The following is a 13,369-nucleotide window of genomic DNA, read 5'->3' as shown; positions in this document are numbered from 1 at the left end:
GTAGCGTAAAATGTCAAAACTTTTCCACAATACGTAACAACCTTTTAATTTCTGAGCTTCCGTGGCTCAATGCTTAGCGCGTTCGGCTGTTAGCCAATAGGTTGGTGGTTCGAGCCCACCCGGGAGCGGTGTTGTGGGATCTCAAATGTAACGTAGAAAGCCAAAGTTTTTCCACAATACCTGACGACCATTTATTTTTTGGGCTTCCTTGGCGCAATGGTTAGAGCGTTCGGCTGTTAACCGAAAGGTTGGTGGTTCGAGCCCAACCGAGAGAGGTGTTGTAGGGTCTCAGATGTAACGTAATAAGTCATAACTTATCCACAATACGTGACAACCATTTAATTTCTGAGCTTCCGTGGCTCAATGGTTAGCGCGTTCGGCTGTTAACCAATAGGTTGGTGGTTCGAGCCCACCCAGGAGCGGTGGTGTGGGATCTCAAATGTAACGTAGAAAGCCAAAGTTTTGCCACAATACCTGACGACCATTAAATTTTTGGGCTTCCTTGGCTTAATGGTTAGCGCGTTCGGCTGTTAACCGAAAGGTTGGTGGTTCGAGCCCAACCGGAATAGGTGTTGTGACGTCTCAGGTGTGACGTAAAAAGCCAAGGTTTTTTCCACAACACCTGACGACCATTTAATTTTTGGGCTTCCGTGGCGCAATGGTTAGCGCGTTCGGCTTTTAACCAATAGGTTGGTGGTTCGAGCCCATCCGGGAGCGGTGTAGTGAGGTCTCAGATGTAACGTAAAATGTCAGAGTTTTTCCACAATACCTGACGAACATTTAATTTTTGGGCTTCCGTGGCTCAATGGTTAGCGCGTTCGGCTGTTAACCAATAGGTTGGTGGTTCGAGCCCATCCGGGAGCGGTGTTGTGACGTCTCAGATGTGACGTAAAAAGTCAAGGTTTTTCCACAATACCGGACGACCATTTAAATTTTGGGCTTCCGTGGCGCAATCGTTAGCGCGTTCGGCTGTTAACAGAAAGAATGGTGGTTCGAGCACACCCGGGAGCGGTGCTATGAGGTCTCAGATGTTACGTAAAAAGTCAAAGTTTTTCCACAATACCGGACGACCATTTAATTTTTGGGCTTCCGTGGCGCAATGGTTAGCGCGTTAAGCTGCTATTCAAAAGACTGGTGGTTTGAGCCCTCCCGGGAGCGGTGTTGTGACGTCTCAGATGTAACATAAAATGTCAGAGTTTTTCCACAATACCTGACGAACATTGAAATTTTGGGCTTCCGTGGCGCAATGGTTAGCGCGTTCAGCTGTTAATCGAAAGGTTGGTGGTTCGAGCCCACCCGGGAGAGGTGTTGTGGGGTCTCAGATGTAGCGTAAAAAGTCAAAACTTTTCCACAATACGTGACAACCATTTAATTTCTGAGCTTCCGTGGCTCAATGGTTAGCGCGTTCGGCTGTTAACTAATAGGTTAGTGGTTCGAGCCCACCCGGGAGCGGCGTTGTGGGATCTCAAATGTAACGTAGAAAGCCAAAGTTTTTCCACAATACCTGACGATCATTTAATTTTTGGGCTTCCGTGGCGCAATGCTTAGGGCGTTCGGCTGTTAACCAATAGGTTGGTGGTTCGAGCCCACCCGGGTGCGGTGTTGTGGGATCTCAAACGTAACGTGGAAAGCCAAAGTTTTTCCACAATACCTGACGACCATTTAATTTTTGGGCTTCCGTGGCGCAATGATTAGCACGTTCAGCTGTTAATCGAAAGGTTGAAGGTTCGAGCCCACCCGGGAGAGGTGTTGTGGGGTCTCAGATGTAGCGTAAAAAGTCAAAACTTTTCCACAATACGTGACAACCATTTAATTTCTGAGCTTCCGTGGCGCAATGGTTAGCGCGTTCAGCAGTTAACAAATAATTTAGTGGTTCGAGCCCACCCGGGAGCGGCGTTGTGGGATCTCAAACGTAACGTAGAAAGCCAAAGTTTTTCCACAATACCTGACGACCATTTAATGTTTGGGCTTCCGTGGCGCAATGGTTAACGCGTTCGGCTGTTAACCAATAGGTTGGTGGTTCGAGCCCACCCGGGAGCGGTGTTGTGGGATCTCAAATGTAACGTAGAAAGCCAAAGTTTTTCCACAATACGTGACGACCATTTAATTTCTGAGCTTCGTGGCTCAATGGTTAGCGCGTTCGGCTGTTAACCAATAGGTTGGTGGTTAGAGCCCATCCGGGAGCGGTGTTGTGAGGTCTCAGATGTGACGTAAAAAGTCAAGGTTTTTCCACAATACCTGACGAACATTGAATTTTTGGTCTTCCGTGGCGCAATGGTTAGCGCGTTCAGCTGTTAATCGAAAGGTTGGTGGTTCGAGCCCAACCAGGAGAGGTGTTGTGGGGTCTCAGATGTAGCGTAAAAAGTCAAAACTTTTCCACAATACGTGACAACCATTTAATTTCTGAGCTTCCGTGGCTGAATGGTTAGCGCGTTCGGCTGTTAACCAATAGGTTGGTGGTTAGAGCCCATCCGGGAGCGGTGTTGTGAGGTCTCAGATGTAACGTAAAATGTCAGAGTTTTTCCACAATACCTGACGAACATTTAATTTTTGGGCTTCCCTGGCGCAATTATTAGCGCGTTCAACTGTTAATCGAAAGGCTGGTGGTTCAGGCCCACCCGGAAGAGGTGTTGTGGGGTCTCAGATGTAGCGTAAAAAGTCAAAACTTATCCACAATACGTGACAACCATTTAATTTCCGAGCTTCCGTGGCTCAATGGTTAGCGCGTTCGGCTGTTAACCAATTGGTTGGTGGTTCGAGCCCACCCGGGAGCGGTGGTGTGGGATCTCAAATGTAACGTAGAAAGCCAAAGTTTTGCCACAATACCTGACGACCATTAAATTTTTGGGCTTCCTTGGCGCAATGGTTAGCGCGTTCGGCTGTTAACCGAAAGGTTGGTGGTTCGAGCCCAACCGGAAGAGGTGTTGTAGGGTCACACATGTAACGTAAAAAGTCATAACTTATCCACAATACCTGAAAACCATTTAATTTCTGAGCTTCCGTGGCTCAAAGGTTAGCGCGTTCGGCTGTTTACCAATAGGTGTGTGGTTCGAGCCCATCCGGGAGCGGTTTTGTGACGTCTCAGATGTGACGTAAAAAGTCAAGGTTTTTTCCACAACACCTGACGACCATTTACTTTTTGGTCTTCCGTGGCGCAATGGTTAGCGCGTTCGGCTGTTAACCAATAGGTTGGTGGTTCGAGCCCATCCGGGAGCGGTGTTGTGAGGTCTCAGATGTAACGTAAAATGTCAGAGTTTTTCCACAATACCTGACGAACATTTAATTTTTGGGCTTCCGTGGCGCAATGATTAGCGCGTTCAGCTGTTAACCGAAAGGTTGGTGGTTCGAGCCCATCCGGGAGCGGTGTTGTGACGTCTCAAATGTAAGGTAAAATGTTAAACCTTTTCCACAATATGTGACAACCACTTAAATTCTGAGCTTCCGTGGCTCAATGGTTAGCGAATTCGGCTGTTAACCAATAGGTTGGTGGTTCGAGCCCACCCGGGAGCGGTATTTTGGGATCTCAAATGTAACGTTGAAAGCCAAAATTTTTCCACAATACCTGACGACCATTTATTTTTTGGGCTTCCGTGGCGCAATGGTCAGCGCGTTCAGCTGTTAATCGAAAGGCTGGCGGTTCAAGCCCACCCGGAAGAGGTGTTGTGGGGTCTCAGATGTAGTGTAAAAAGTCAAAACCTACCCACAATACGTGACAACCATTTAATTTCTGAGCTTCCGTGGCTCAATGGTTAGCGCGTTCGGCTGTTAACCAATAGGTTGGTGGTTTGAGCCCACCCGGGACCGGTGGTGTGGGATCTCAAATGTAACGTAGAAAGCCAAAGTTTTGCCACAATACCTGACGACCATTAAATTTTTGGGCTTCCTTGGCTCAAAGGTTAGCGCGTTCGGCTGTTAACGAATAGGTGTGTGGTTCGAGCCCATCCGGGAGCGGTGTTGTGACGTCTCAGATGTGACGTAAAAAGTCAAGGTTTTTCCACAATACCTGACGAACATTGAATTTTTGGGCTTCCGTGGCGCAATGGTTAGCGCGTTCAGCTGTTAATCGAAAGGTTGGTGGTTCGAGCCCACCCGGGAGAGGTGTTGTGGGGTCTCAGATGTAGCGTAAAAAGTCAAAACGTTTCCACAATACGTGACAACCATTTAATTTCTGAGCCTCCGTGGCTCAATGGTTAGCGCGTTCGGCTGTTAACCAATAGGTTAGTGGTTCGAGCCCACCCGGGAGCGGCGTTGTGGGATCTCAAATGTAACGTAGAAAGCCAAAGTTTTTCCACAATACCTGACGATTTAATTTTTGGGCTTCCGTGGCGCAATGGTTAGGGCGTTCGGCTGTTAACCAATAGGTTGGTGGTTCGAGCCCTCCCGGGCGCGGTGTTGTGGGATTTCAAACGTAACGTAGAAAGCCAAAGTTTTTCCACAATACCTGACGACCGTTTAATTTTTGGGCTTCCGTGGCGCAATGATTAGCGCGTTCAGCTGTTAATCGAAAGGTTGAAGGTTCGAGCCCACCCGGGAGAGGTGTTGTGGGGTCTCAGATGTAGCGTAAAAATTCAAAACTTTTCCACAATACGTGACAACCATTTAATTTCTGAGCTTCCGTGGCTCAATGGTTAGCGCTTTCGGCTGATAACCAATAGGTTGGTGGTTCGAGCCCATCCGGGAGCGGTGTTGTGAAGTCTCAGATGTGACGTAAAAAGTCAAGGTTTTTACACAATACCTGACGAGCATTTAATTTTTGGGCTTCCGTGGCGCAATGGTTAGCGCGTTCAGCAGTTAACAAATAGGTTAGTGGTTCGAGCCCACCCGGGAGCGGCGTTGTGGGATCTCAAACGTAACGTAGAAAGCCAAAGTTTTTCCACAATACCTGACGACCATTTAATTTTTGGGCTTCCGTGGCGCAATGGTTAGCGCGTTCGGCTGTTAACCAATAGGTTGGTGGTTCGAGCCCATCCGGGAGCGGTGTTGTGAGGTCTCAGAAGTGACGTAAAAAGTCAAGGTTTTTCCACAATACCTGACGAACATTTAATTCTTGGGCTTCCTTGGCGCAACGGTTAGCGCGTTCGGCTGTTAACCGAAAGGTTGGTGGTTCGAGCCCAACCGGGAGAGGTGTTGTAGGGTCTCAGATGTAACGTAATAAGTCATAACTTATCCACAATACCTGACAACCATTTAATTTCTGAGCTTCCGTGGCTCAATGGTTAGCGCTTTCGGCTGTTAACCAATAGGTTGGTGGTTCGAGCCCACCCGGGAGCGGTGTTGTGAGGTCTCAGATGTGACGTAAAAAGTCAAGGTTTTTACACAATACCTGACGAGCATTTAATTTTTTAACTTCCGTGGCGCAATGGTTAGCGCGTTCAGCTTTTAACCAATAGGGTGGTGGTTCGAGCCCACCCGGGAGCGGTGTTGTGGGATCTCAAATGTAACGTAGAAAGACAAAGTTTTTCCACAATACCTGACGACCATTTATTTTTTGGGCTTCCTTGGGGCAATGGTTAGCGCGTTCGGCTGTTAACCGAAAGGTTGGTGGTTCGAGCCCAACCGAGAGAGGTGTTGTAGGGTCTCAGATGTAACGTAATAAGTCATAACTTATCCACAATACCTGACAACCATTTAATTTCTGAGCTTCCGTGGCTCAATGGTTAGCGCGTTCGGCTGTTAACCAATAGGTTGGTGGTTCGAGCCCATCCGGGAGTGGTGTTGTGAGGTGTCAGATGTAACGTAAAATGTCAGAGTTTTTCCACAATACCTGACGAACATTTAATTTTTGGGCTTCCGTGGCGCAATGGTTAGGGCGTTCGGCTGTTAACCAATAGGTTGGTGGTTCGAGCCCTCCCGGGCGCGGTGTTGTGGGATTTCAAACGTAACGTAGAAAGCCAAAGTTTTTCCACAATACCTGACGACCGTTTAATTTTTGGGCTTCCGTGGCGCAATGATTAGCGCGTTCAGCTGTTAATCGAAAGGTTGAAGGTTCGAGCCCACCCGGGAGAGGTGTTGTGGGGTCTCAGATGTAGCGTAAAAATTCAAAACTTTTCCACAATACGTGACAACCATTTAATTTCTGAGCTTCCGTGGCTCAATGGTTAGCGCTTTCGGCTGATAACCAATAGGTTGGTGGTTCGAGCCCATCCGGGAGCGGTGTTGTGAAGTCTCAGATGTGACGTAAAAAGTCAAGGTTTTTACACAATACCTGACGAGCATTTAATTTTTGGGCTTCCGTGGCGCAATGGTTAGCGCGTTCAGCAGTTAACAAATAGGTTAGTGGTTCGAGCCCACCCGGGAGCGGCGTTGTGGGATCTCAAACGTAACGTAGAAAGCCAAAGTTTTTCCACAATACCTGACGACCATTTAATTTTTGGGCTTCCGTGGCGCAATGGTTAGCGCGTTCGGCTGTTAACCAATAGGTTGGTGGTTCGAGCCCATCCGGGAGCGGTGTTGTGAGGTCTCAGAAGTGACGTAAAAAGTCAAGGTTTTTCCACAATACCTGACGAACATTTAATTCTTGGGCTTCCTTGGCGCAACGGTTAGCGCGTTCGGCTGTTAACCGAAAGGTTGGTGGTTCGAGCCCAACCGGGAGAGGTGTTGTAGGGTCTCAGATGTAACGTAATAAGTCATAACTTATCCACAATACCTGACAACCATTTAATTTCTGAGCTTCCGTGGCTCAATGGTTAGCGCTTTCGGCTGTTAACCAATAGGTTGGTGGTTCGAGCCCACCCGGGAGCGGTGTTGTGAGGTCTCAGATGTGACGTAAAAAGTCAAGGTTTTTACACAATACCTGACGAGCATTTAATTTTTTAACTTCCGTGGCGCAATGGTTAGCGCGTTCAGCTTTTAACCAATAGGGTGGTGGTTCGAGCCCACCCGGGAGCGGTGTTGTGGGATCTCAAATGTAACGTAGAAAGACAAAGTTTTTCCACAATACCTGACGACCATTTATTTTTTGGGCTTCCTTGGGGCAATGGTTAGCGCGTTCGGCTGTTAACCGAAAGGTTGGTGGTTCGAGCCCAACCGAGAGAGGTGTTGTAGGGTCTCAGATGTAACGTAATAAGTCATAACTTATCCACAATACCTGACAACCATTTAATTTCTGAGCTTCCGTGGCTCAATGGTTAGCGCGTTCGGCTGTTAACCAATAGGTTGGTGGTTCGAGCCCATCCGGGAGTGGTGTTGTGAGGTGTCAGATGTAACGTAAAATGTCAGAGTTTTTCCACAATACCTGACGAACATTTAATTTTTGGGCTTCCGTGGCGCAATGGTTAGCGCGTTCGGCTGTTAACCAATAGGTGGGTTGTTCGAGCCCATCCGGGAGCGGTGTTGTCAGGTCTCAGATGTGACGCAAAAAGTCAAGGTTTTTACACAATACCTGACGAGCATTTAATTTTTGGGCTTCCGTGGCTCAATGGTTAGCGCGTTCGGCTGTTAACCAATAGGTTGGTGGTTCGAGCCCACCCGGGAGCGGTGGTGTGGGATCTCATATGTAACGTAGAAAGCCAAAGTTTTGCCACAATACCTGACGACCATTAAATTTTTGGGCCTTCTTGGCGCAATTGTTAGTGCGTTCGGCTGTTAACCGAAAGGTTGGTGGTTCGAGCCCAATCGGAAGAGGTGTTGTAGGGTCTCAGATGTAACGTAAAAAGTCATAACTTATCTACAATACCTGACAACCATTTAATTTCTGAGCTTCCGTGGCTCAAAGGTTAGCGCGTTCGGCTGTTAACCAATAGGTGTGTGGTTCGAGCCCATCTGGGAGCGGTGTTGTGACGTCTCAGATGTGACGTAAAAAGTCAAGGTTTTTTCCACAACACCTGACGACCATTTAAATTTTGGGCTTCCGTGGCGCAATGGTTAGCGCGTTCGGCTGTTAACCAATAGGTTGGTGGTTCGAGCCCATCCGGTAGCGGTGTTGTGAGGTCTCAGATGTAACGTAAAATGTCAGAGTTTTTCCACAATACCTGACGAACATTTAATTTTTGGGCTTCCGTGGCGCAATGATTAGCGCGTTCAGCTGTTAATCGAAAGGTTGAAGGTTCGAGCCCACCCGGGAGAGGTGTTGTAGGGTCTCAGATGTAACGTAAAAAGTCTTAACTTATCTACAATACCTGACAACCATTTAATTTCTGAGCTTCCGTGGCTCAAAGGTTAGCGCGTTCGGCTGTTAACCAATAGGTGTGTGGTTCGAGCCCATCCGGGAGCGGTGTTGTGACGTCTCAGATGTGACGTAAAAGTCAAGGTTTTTTCCACAACACCTGACAAACATTTAAATTCTGAGCTTCCGTGGCTCAATGGTTAGCGAATTCGGCTGTTAACAAATAGGTTGGTGGTTCGAGCCCACCCGGGAGCGGTGTTTTGGGATCTCAAATGTAACGTTGAAAGCCAAAATTTTTCCACAATACCTGACGACCATTTAATTTTTGGGCTTCCGTGGCGCAATGGTCAGCGCGTTCAGCTGTTAACCGAAAGGTTGGTGGTTCGAGCCCATCCGGGAGCGGTGTTGTGACGTCTCAGATGTAACGTAAAATGTCAGAGTTTTTCCACAATACCTGACGAACATTTAATTTTTGGGCTTCCGTGGCGCAATTATTAGCGCGTTCAACTGTTAATCGAAAGGCTGGTGGTTCAAGCGCACCCGGAAGAGGTGTTGTGGGGTCTCAGATGTAGCGTAAAAAGTCAAAACTTATCCACAATACGTGACAACCATTTAATTTCTGAGCTTACGTGGCTCAATGGTTAGCGCGTTCGGCTGTTAACCAATAGGTTGGTGGTTCGAGCCCACCCGGGAGCGGTGGTGTGGGATCTCATATGTAACGTAGAAAGCCAAAGTTTTGCCACAATACCTGACGACCATTAAATTTTTGGGCCTTCTTGGCGCAATTGTTAGTGCGTTCGGCTGTTAACCGAAAGGTTGGTGGTTCGAGCCCAATCGGAAGAGGTGTTGTAGGGTCTCAGATGTAACGTAAAAAGTCATAACTTATCTACAATACCTGACAACCATTTAATTTCTGAGCTTCCGTGGCTCAAAGGTTAGCGCGTTCGGCTGTTAACCAATAGGTGTGTGGTTCGAGCCCATCTGGGAGCGGTGTTGTGACGTCTCAGATGTGACGTAAAAAGTCAAGGTTTTTTCCACAACACCTGACGACCATTTAAATTTTGGGCTTCCGTGGCGCAATGGTTAGCGCGTTCGGCTGTTAACCAATAGGTTGGTGGTTCGAGCCCATCCGGTAGCGGTGTTGTGAGGTCTCAGATGTAACGTAAAATGTCAGAGTTTTTCCACAATACCTGACGAACATTTAATTTTTGGGCTTCCGTGGCGCAATGATTAGCGCGTTCAGGTGTTAATCGAAAGGTTGAAGGTTCGAGCCCACCCGGGAGAGGTGTTGTAGGGTCTCAGATGTAACGTAAAAAGTCTTAACTTATCTACAATACCTGACAACCATTTAATTTCTGAGCTTCCGTGGCTCAAAGGTTAGCGCGTTCGGCTGTTAACCAATAGGTGTGTGGTTCGAGCCCATCCGGGAGCGGTGTTGTGACGTCTCAGATGTGACGTAAAAGTCAAGGTTTTTTCCACAACACCTGACAAACATTTAAATTCTGAGCTTCCGTGGCTCAATGGTTAGCGAATTCGGCTGTTAACAAATAGGTTGGTGGTTCGAGCCCACCCGGGAGCGGTGTTTTGGGATCTCAAATGTAACGTTGAAAGCCAAAATTTTTCCACAATACCTGACGACCATTTAATTTTTGGGCTTCCGTGGCGCAATGGTCAGCGCGTTCAGCTGTTAACCGAAAGGTTGGTGGTTCGAGCCCATCCGGGAGCGGTGTTGTGACGTCTCAGATGTAACGTAAAATGTCAGAGTTTTTCCACAATACCTGACGAACATTTAATTTTTGGGCTTCCGTGGCGCAATTATTAGCGCGTTCAACTGTTAATCGAAAGGCTGGTGGTTCAAGCGCACCCGGAAGAGGTGTTGTGGGGTCTCAGATGTAGCGTAAAAAGTCAAAACTTATCCACAATACGTGACAACCATTTAATTTCTGAGCTTCCGTGGCTCAATGGTTAGCGCGTTCGGCTGTTAACCAATAGGTTGGTGGTTCGAGCCCACCCGGGAGCGGTGGTGTGGGATCTCAAATGTAACGTAGAAAGCCGAATTTTTACCACAATACCTGACGAACATTTAATTTTTGGGCTTCCGTGGCGCAATGATTAGCGCGTTCAGCTGTTAATCGAAATTTTGAAGGTTCGAGCCCACCCGGGAGAGGTGTTGTGGGGTCTCAGATGTAGCGTAAAAAGTCAAAACTTTTCCACAATACGTGACAACCATCTAATTTCTGAGCTTCCGTGGCTCAATGGTTAGCGCGTTCGGCTGTTAACCAATAGGTTGGTGGTTCGAGCCCATCCGGGAGCGGTGTTGTGAGGTCTCAGATGTGAAGTAAAAAGTCAAAGTTTTACCTCAATACCTGACGACCATTTAATATTTGGCCTCCGTTGCGCAATGGTTAGCGCGTTCAGCTGTTAACCGAAAGGTTGGTGGTTCGAGCCCACCCGGGAGCGGTGTTGTGGGATCTCTAATGTAACGTAAAAAGCCAAAGTTTTTCCACAATACCTGACGACCATTTTTTTTTTGGGCGTCCGTGGCGCAATGGTTAGCGCGTTCGGCTGTTAACCGAAAGGTTGGTGGTTCGAGCCCATCCGGGAGCGGTGTTGTGACGTCTCAGATGTTACGTAAAATGTCAGAGTTTTTCCACAATACCTGACGAACATTTATTTTTCGGGCTTCCTTGGCGCAATGGTTAGCGCGTTCGGCTGTTAACCGAAAGGTTGGTGGTTCGAGCCCAACCGGGAGAGGTGTTGTAGGGTCTCAGATGTAACGTAATAAGTCATAACTTATCCACAATACCTGACAACCATTTAATTTCTGAGCTTCCGTGGCTCAATGGTTAGCGCTTTCGGCTGTTAACCAATAGGTTGGTGGTTCGAGCCCACCCGGGAGCGGTGTTGTGAGGTCTCAGATGTGACGTAAAAAGTCAAGGTTTTTACACAATACCTGACGAGCATTTAATTTTTTAACTTCCGTGGCGCAATGGTTAGCGCGTTCAGCTTTTAACCAATAGGGTGGTGGTTCGAGCCCACCCGGGAGCGGTGTTGTGGGATCTCAAATGTAACGTAGAAAGACAAAGTTTTTCCACAATACCTGACGACCATTTATTTTTTGGGCTTCCTTGGCGCAATGGTTAGCGCGTTCAGCTGTTAACCGAAAGGTTGGTGGTTCGAGCCCAACCGAGAGAGGTGTTGTAGGGTCTCAGATGTAACGTAATAAGTCATAACTTATCCACAATACCTGACAACCATTTAATTTCTGAGCTTCCGTGGCTCAATGGTTAGCGCGTTCGGCTGTTAACCAATAGGTTGGTGGTTCGAGCCCATCCGGGAGTGGTGTTGTGAGGTCTCAGATGTAACGTAAAATGTCAGAGTTTTTCCACAATACCTGACGAACATTTAATTTTTGGGTTTTCCGTGGCGCAATTGTTAGCGCGTTCGGCTGTTAACCAATAGGTGGGTTGTTCGAGCCCATCCGGGAGCGGTGTTGTCAGGTCTCAGATGTGACGCAAAAAGTCAAAATTTTTCCACAATACCTGACGACCATTTAATTTTTGGGCTTCCGTGGCGCAATGGTCAGCGCGTTCAGCTGTTAACCGAAAGGTTGGTGGTTCGAGCCCATCCGGGAGCGGTGTTGTGATGTCTCAGATGTAACGTAAAATGTCAGAGTTTTTCCACAATACCTGACGAACATTTAATTTTTGGGCTTCCGTGGCGCAATTATTAGCGCGTTCAACTGTTAATCGAAAGGCTGGTGGTTCAAGCGCACCCGGAAGAGGTGTTGTGGGGTCTCAGATGTAGCGTAAAAAGTCAAAACTTATCCACAATACGTGACAACCATTTAATTTCTGAGCTTCCGTGGCTCAATGGTTAGCGCGTTCGGCTGTTAACCAATAGGTTGGTGGTTCGAGCCCACCCGGGAGCGGTGGTGTGGGATCTCAAATGTAACGTAGAAAGCCAAAGTTTTGCCACAATACCTGACGACCATTAAATTTTTGGGCTTCCTTGGCGCAATGGTTAGCGCGTTCGGCTGTTAACCGAAAGGTTGGTGGTTCGAGCCCACCCGGGAGCGGTGTTGTGGGATCTCTAATGTAACGTAAAAAGCCAAAGTTTTTCCACAATACCTGACGACCATTTTTTTTTGGGCGTCCGTGGCGCAATGGTTAGCGCGTTCGGCTGTTAACCGAAAGGTTGGTGGTTCGAGTCCATCCGGGAGCGGTGTTGTGACGTCTCAGATGTTACGTAAAATGTCAGAGTTTTTCCACAATACCCGACGAACATTTATTTTTCGGGCTTGCCTGGTGCAATAATTAGCGCGTCCAGCTGTTAATCGAAAGGTTGGTGGTTCGAGCCCACCCGGGAGCGGTGTTGTGGGATCTCAAATGTAACGTAGAAAACCAAAGTTTTTCCACAATACCTGACTACCATTTAATTTTTGGGCTTCCTTGGCGCAATGGTTAGCGCGTTCGGCTGTTAACCGAAAGGATGGTGGTTCGAGCCCACCTGGGAGAAGTGTTGTAGGGTCTCAGATGTAACGTAAAAAGTCATAACTTATCCACAAAACCTAACAACCATTTAATTTCTGAGCTTCTGTGGCTCAATGGTTAGCGCGTTCGGCTGTTAACCAATTGGTTGGTGGTTCGAGCCTATCCGGGAGAAGTGTTGTGACGTCTCAGATGTAACGTAAAATGTCAGAGTTTTTCCACAATACCTGACGAACATTTAATTTTTGGGCTTCCGTGGCGCAATGATTAGCGCGTTCAGCTGTTAATCGAAATTTTGAAGGTTCGAGCCCACCCGGGAGAGGTGTTGTGGGGTCTCAGATGTAGCGTAAAAAGTCAAAACTTTTCCACAATACGTGACAACCATTTAATTTCTGAGCTTCCGTGGCTCAATGGTTAGCGCGTTCGGCTGTTAACCAATAGGTTGGTGGTTCGAGCCCATCCGGGAGCGGTGTTGTGAGGTCTCAGATGTGAAGTAAAAAGTCAAAGTTTTACCTCAATACCTGACGACCATTTAATATTTGGCCTCCGTTGCGCAATGGTTAGCGCGTTCGGCTGTTAACCGAAAGGTTGGTGGTTCGAGCCCACCCGGGAGCGGTGTTGTGGGATCTCTAATGTAACGTAAAAAGCCAAAGTTTTTCCACAATACCTGACGACCATTTTTTTTTTGGGCGTCCGTGGCGCAATGGTTAGCGCGTTCGGCTGTTAACCGAAAGGTTGGTGGTTCGAGCCCATCCGGGAGCGGTGTTGTGACGCC

The sequence above is a fragment of the Phalangium opilio genome, unplaced genomic scaffold (genome assembly GCF_054372755.1).
Source record: "Phalangium opilio isolate 3A_F unplaced genomic scaffold, DU_Popi_V2 ptg000087l_1, whole genome shotgun sequence".
NCBI classification, from domain to species: domain Eukaryota; kingdom Metazoa; phylum Arthropoda; class Arachnida; order Opiliones; family Phalangiidae; genus Phalangium; species Phalangium opilio.
The sequence above is the reverse complement of the archived record's forward strand: the minus strand, read 5'-3'. Positions refer to the sequence as shown.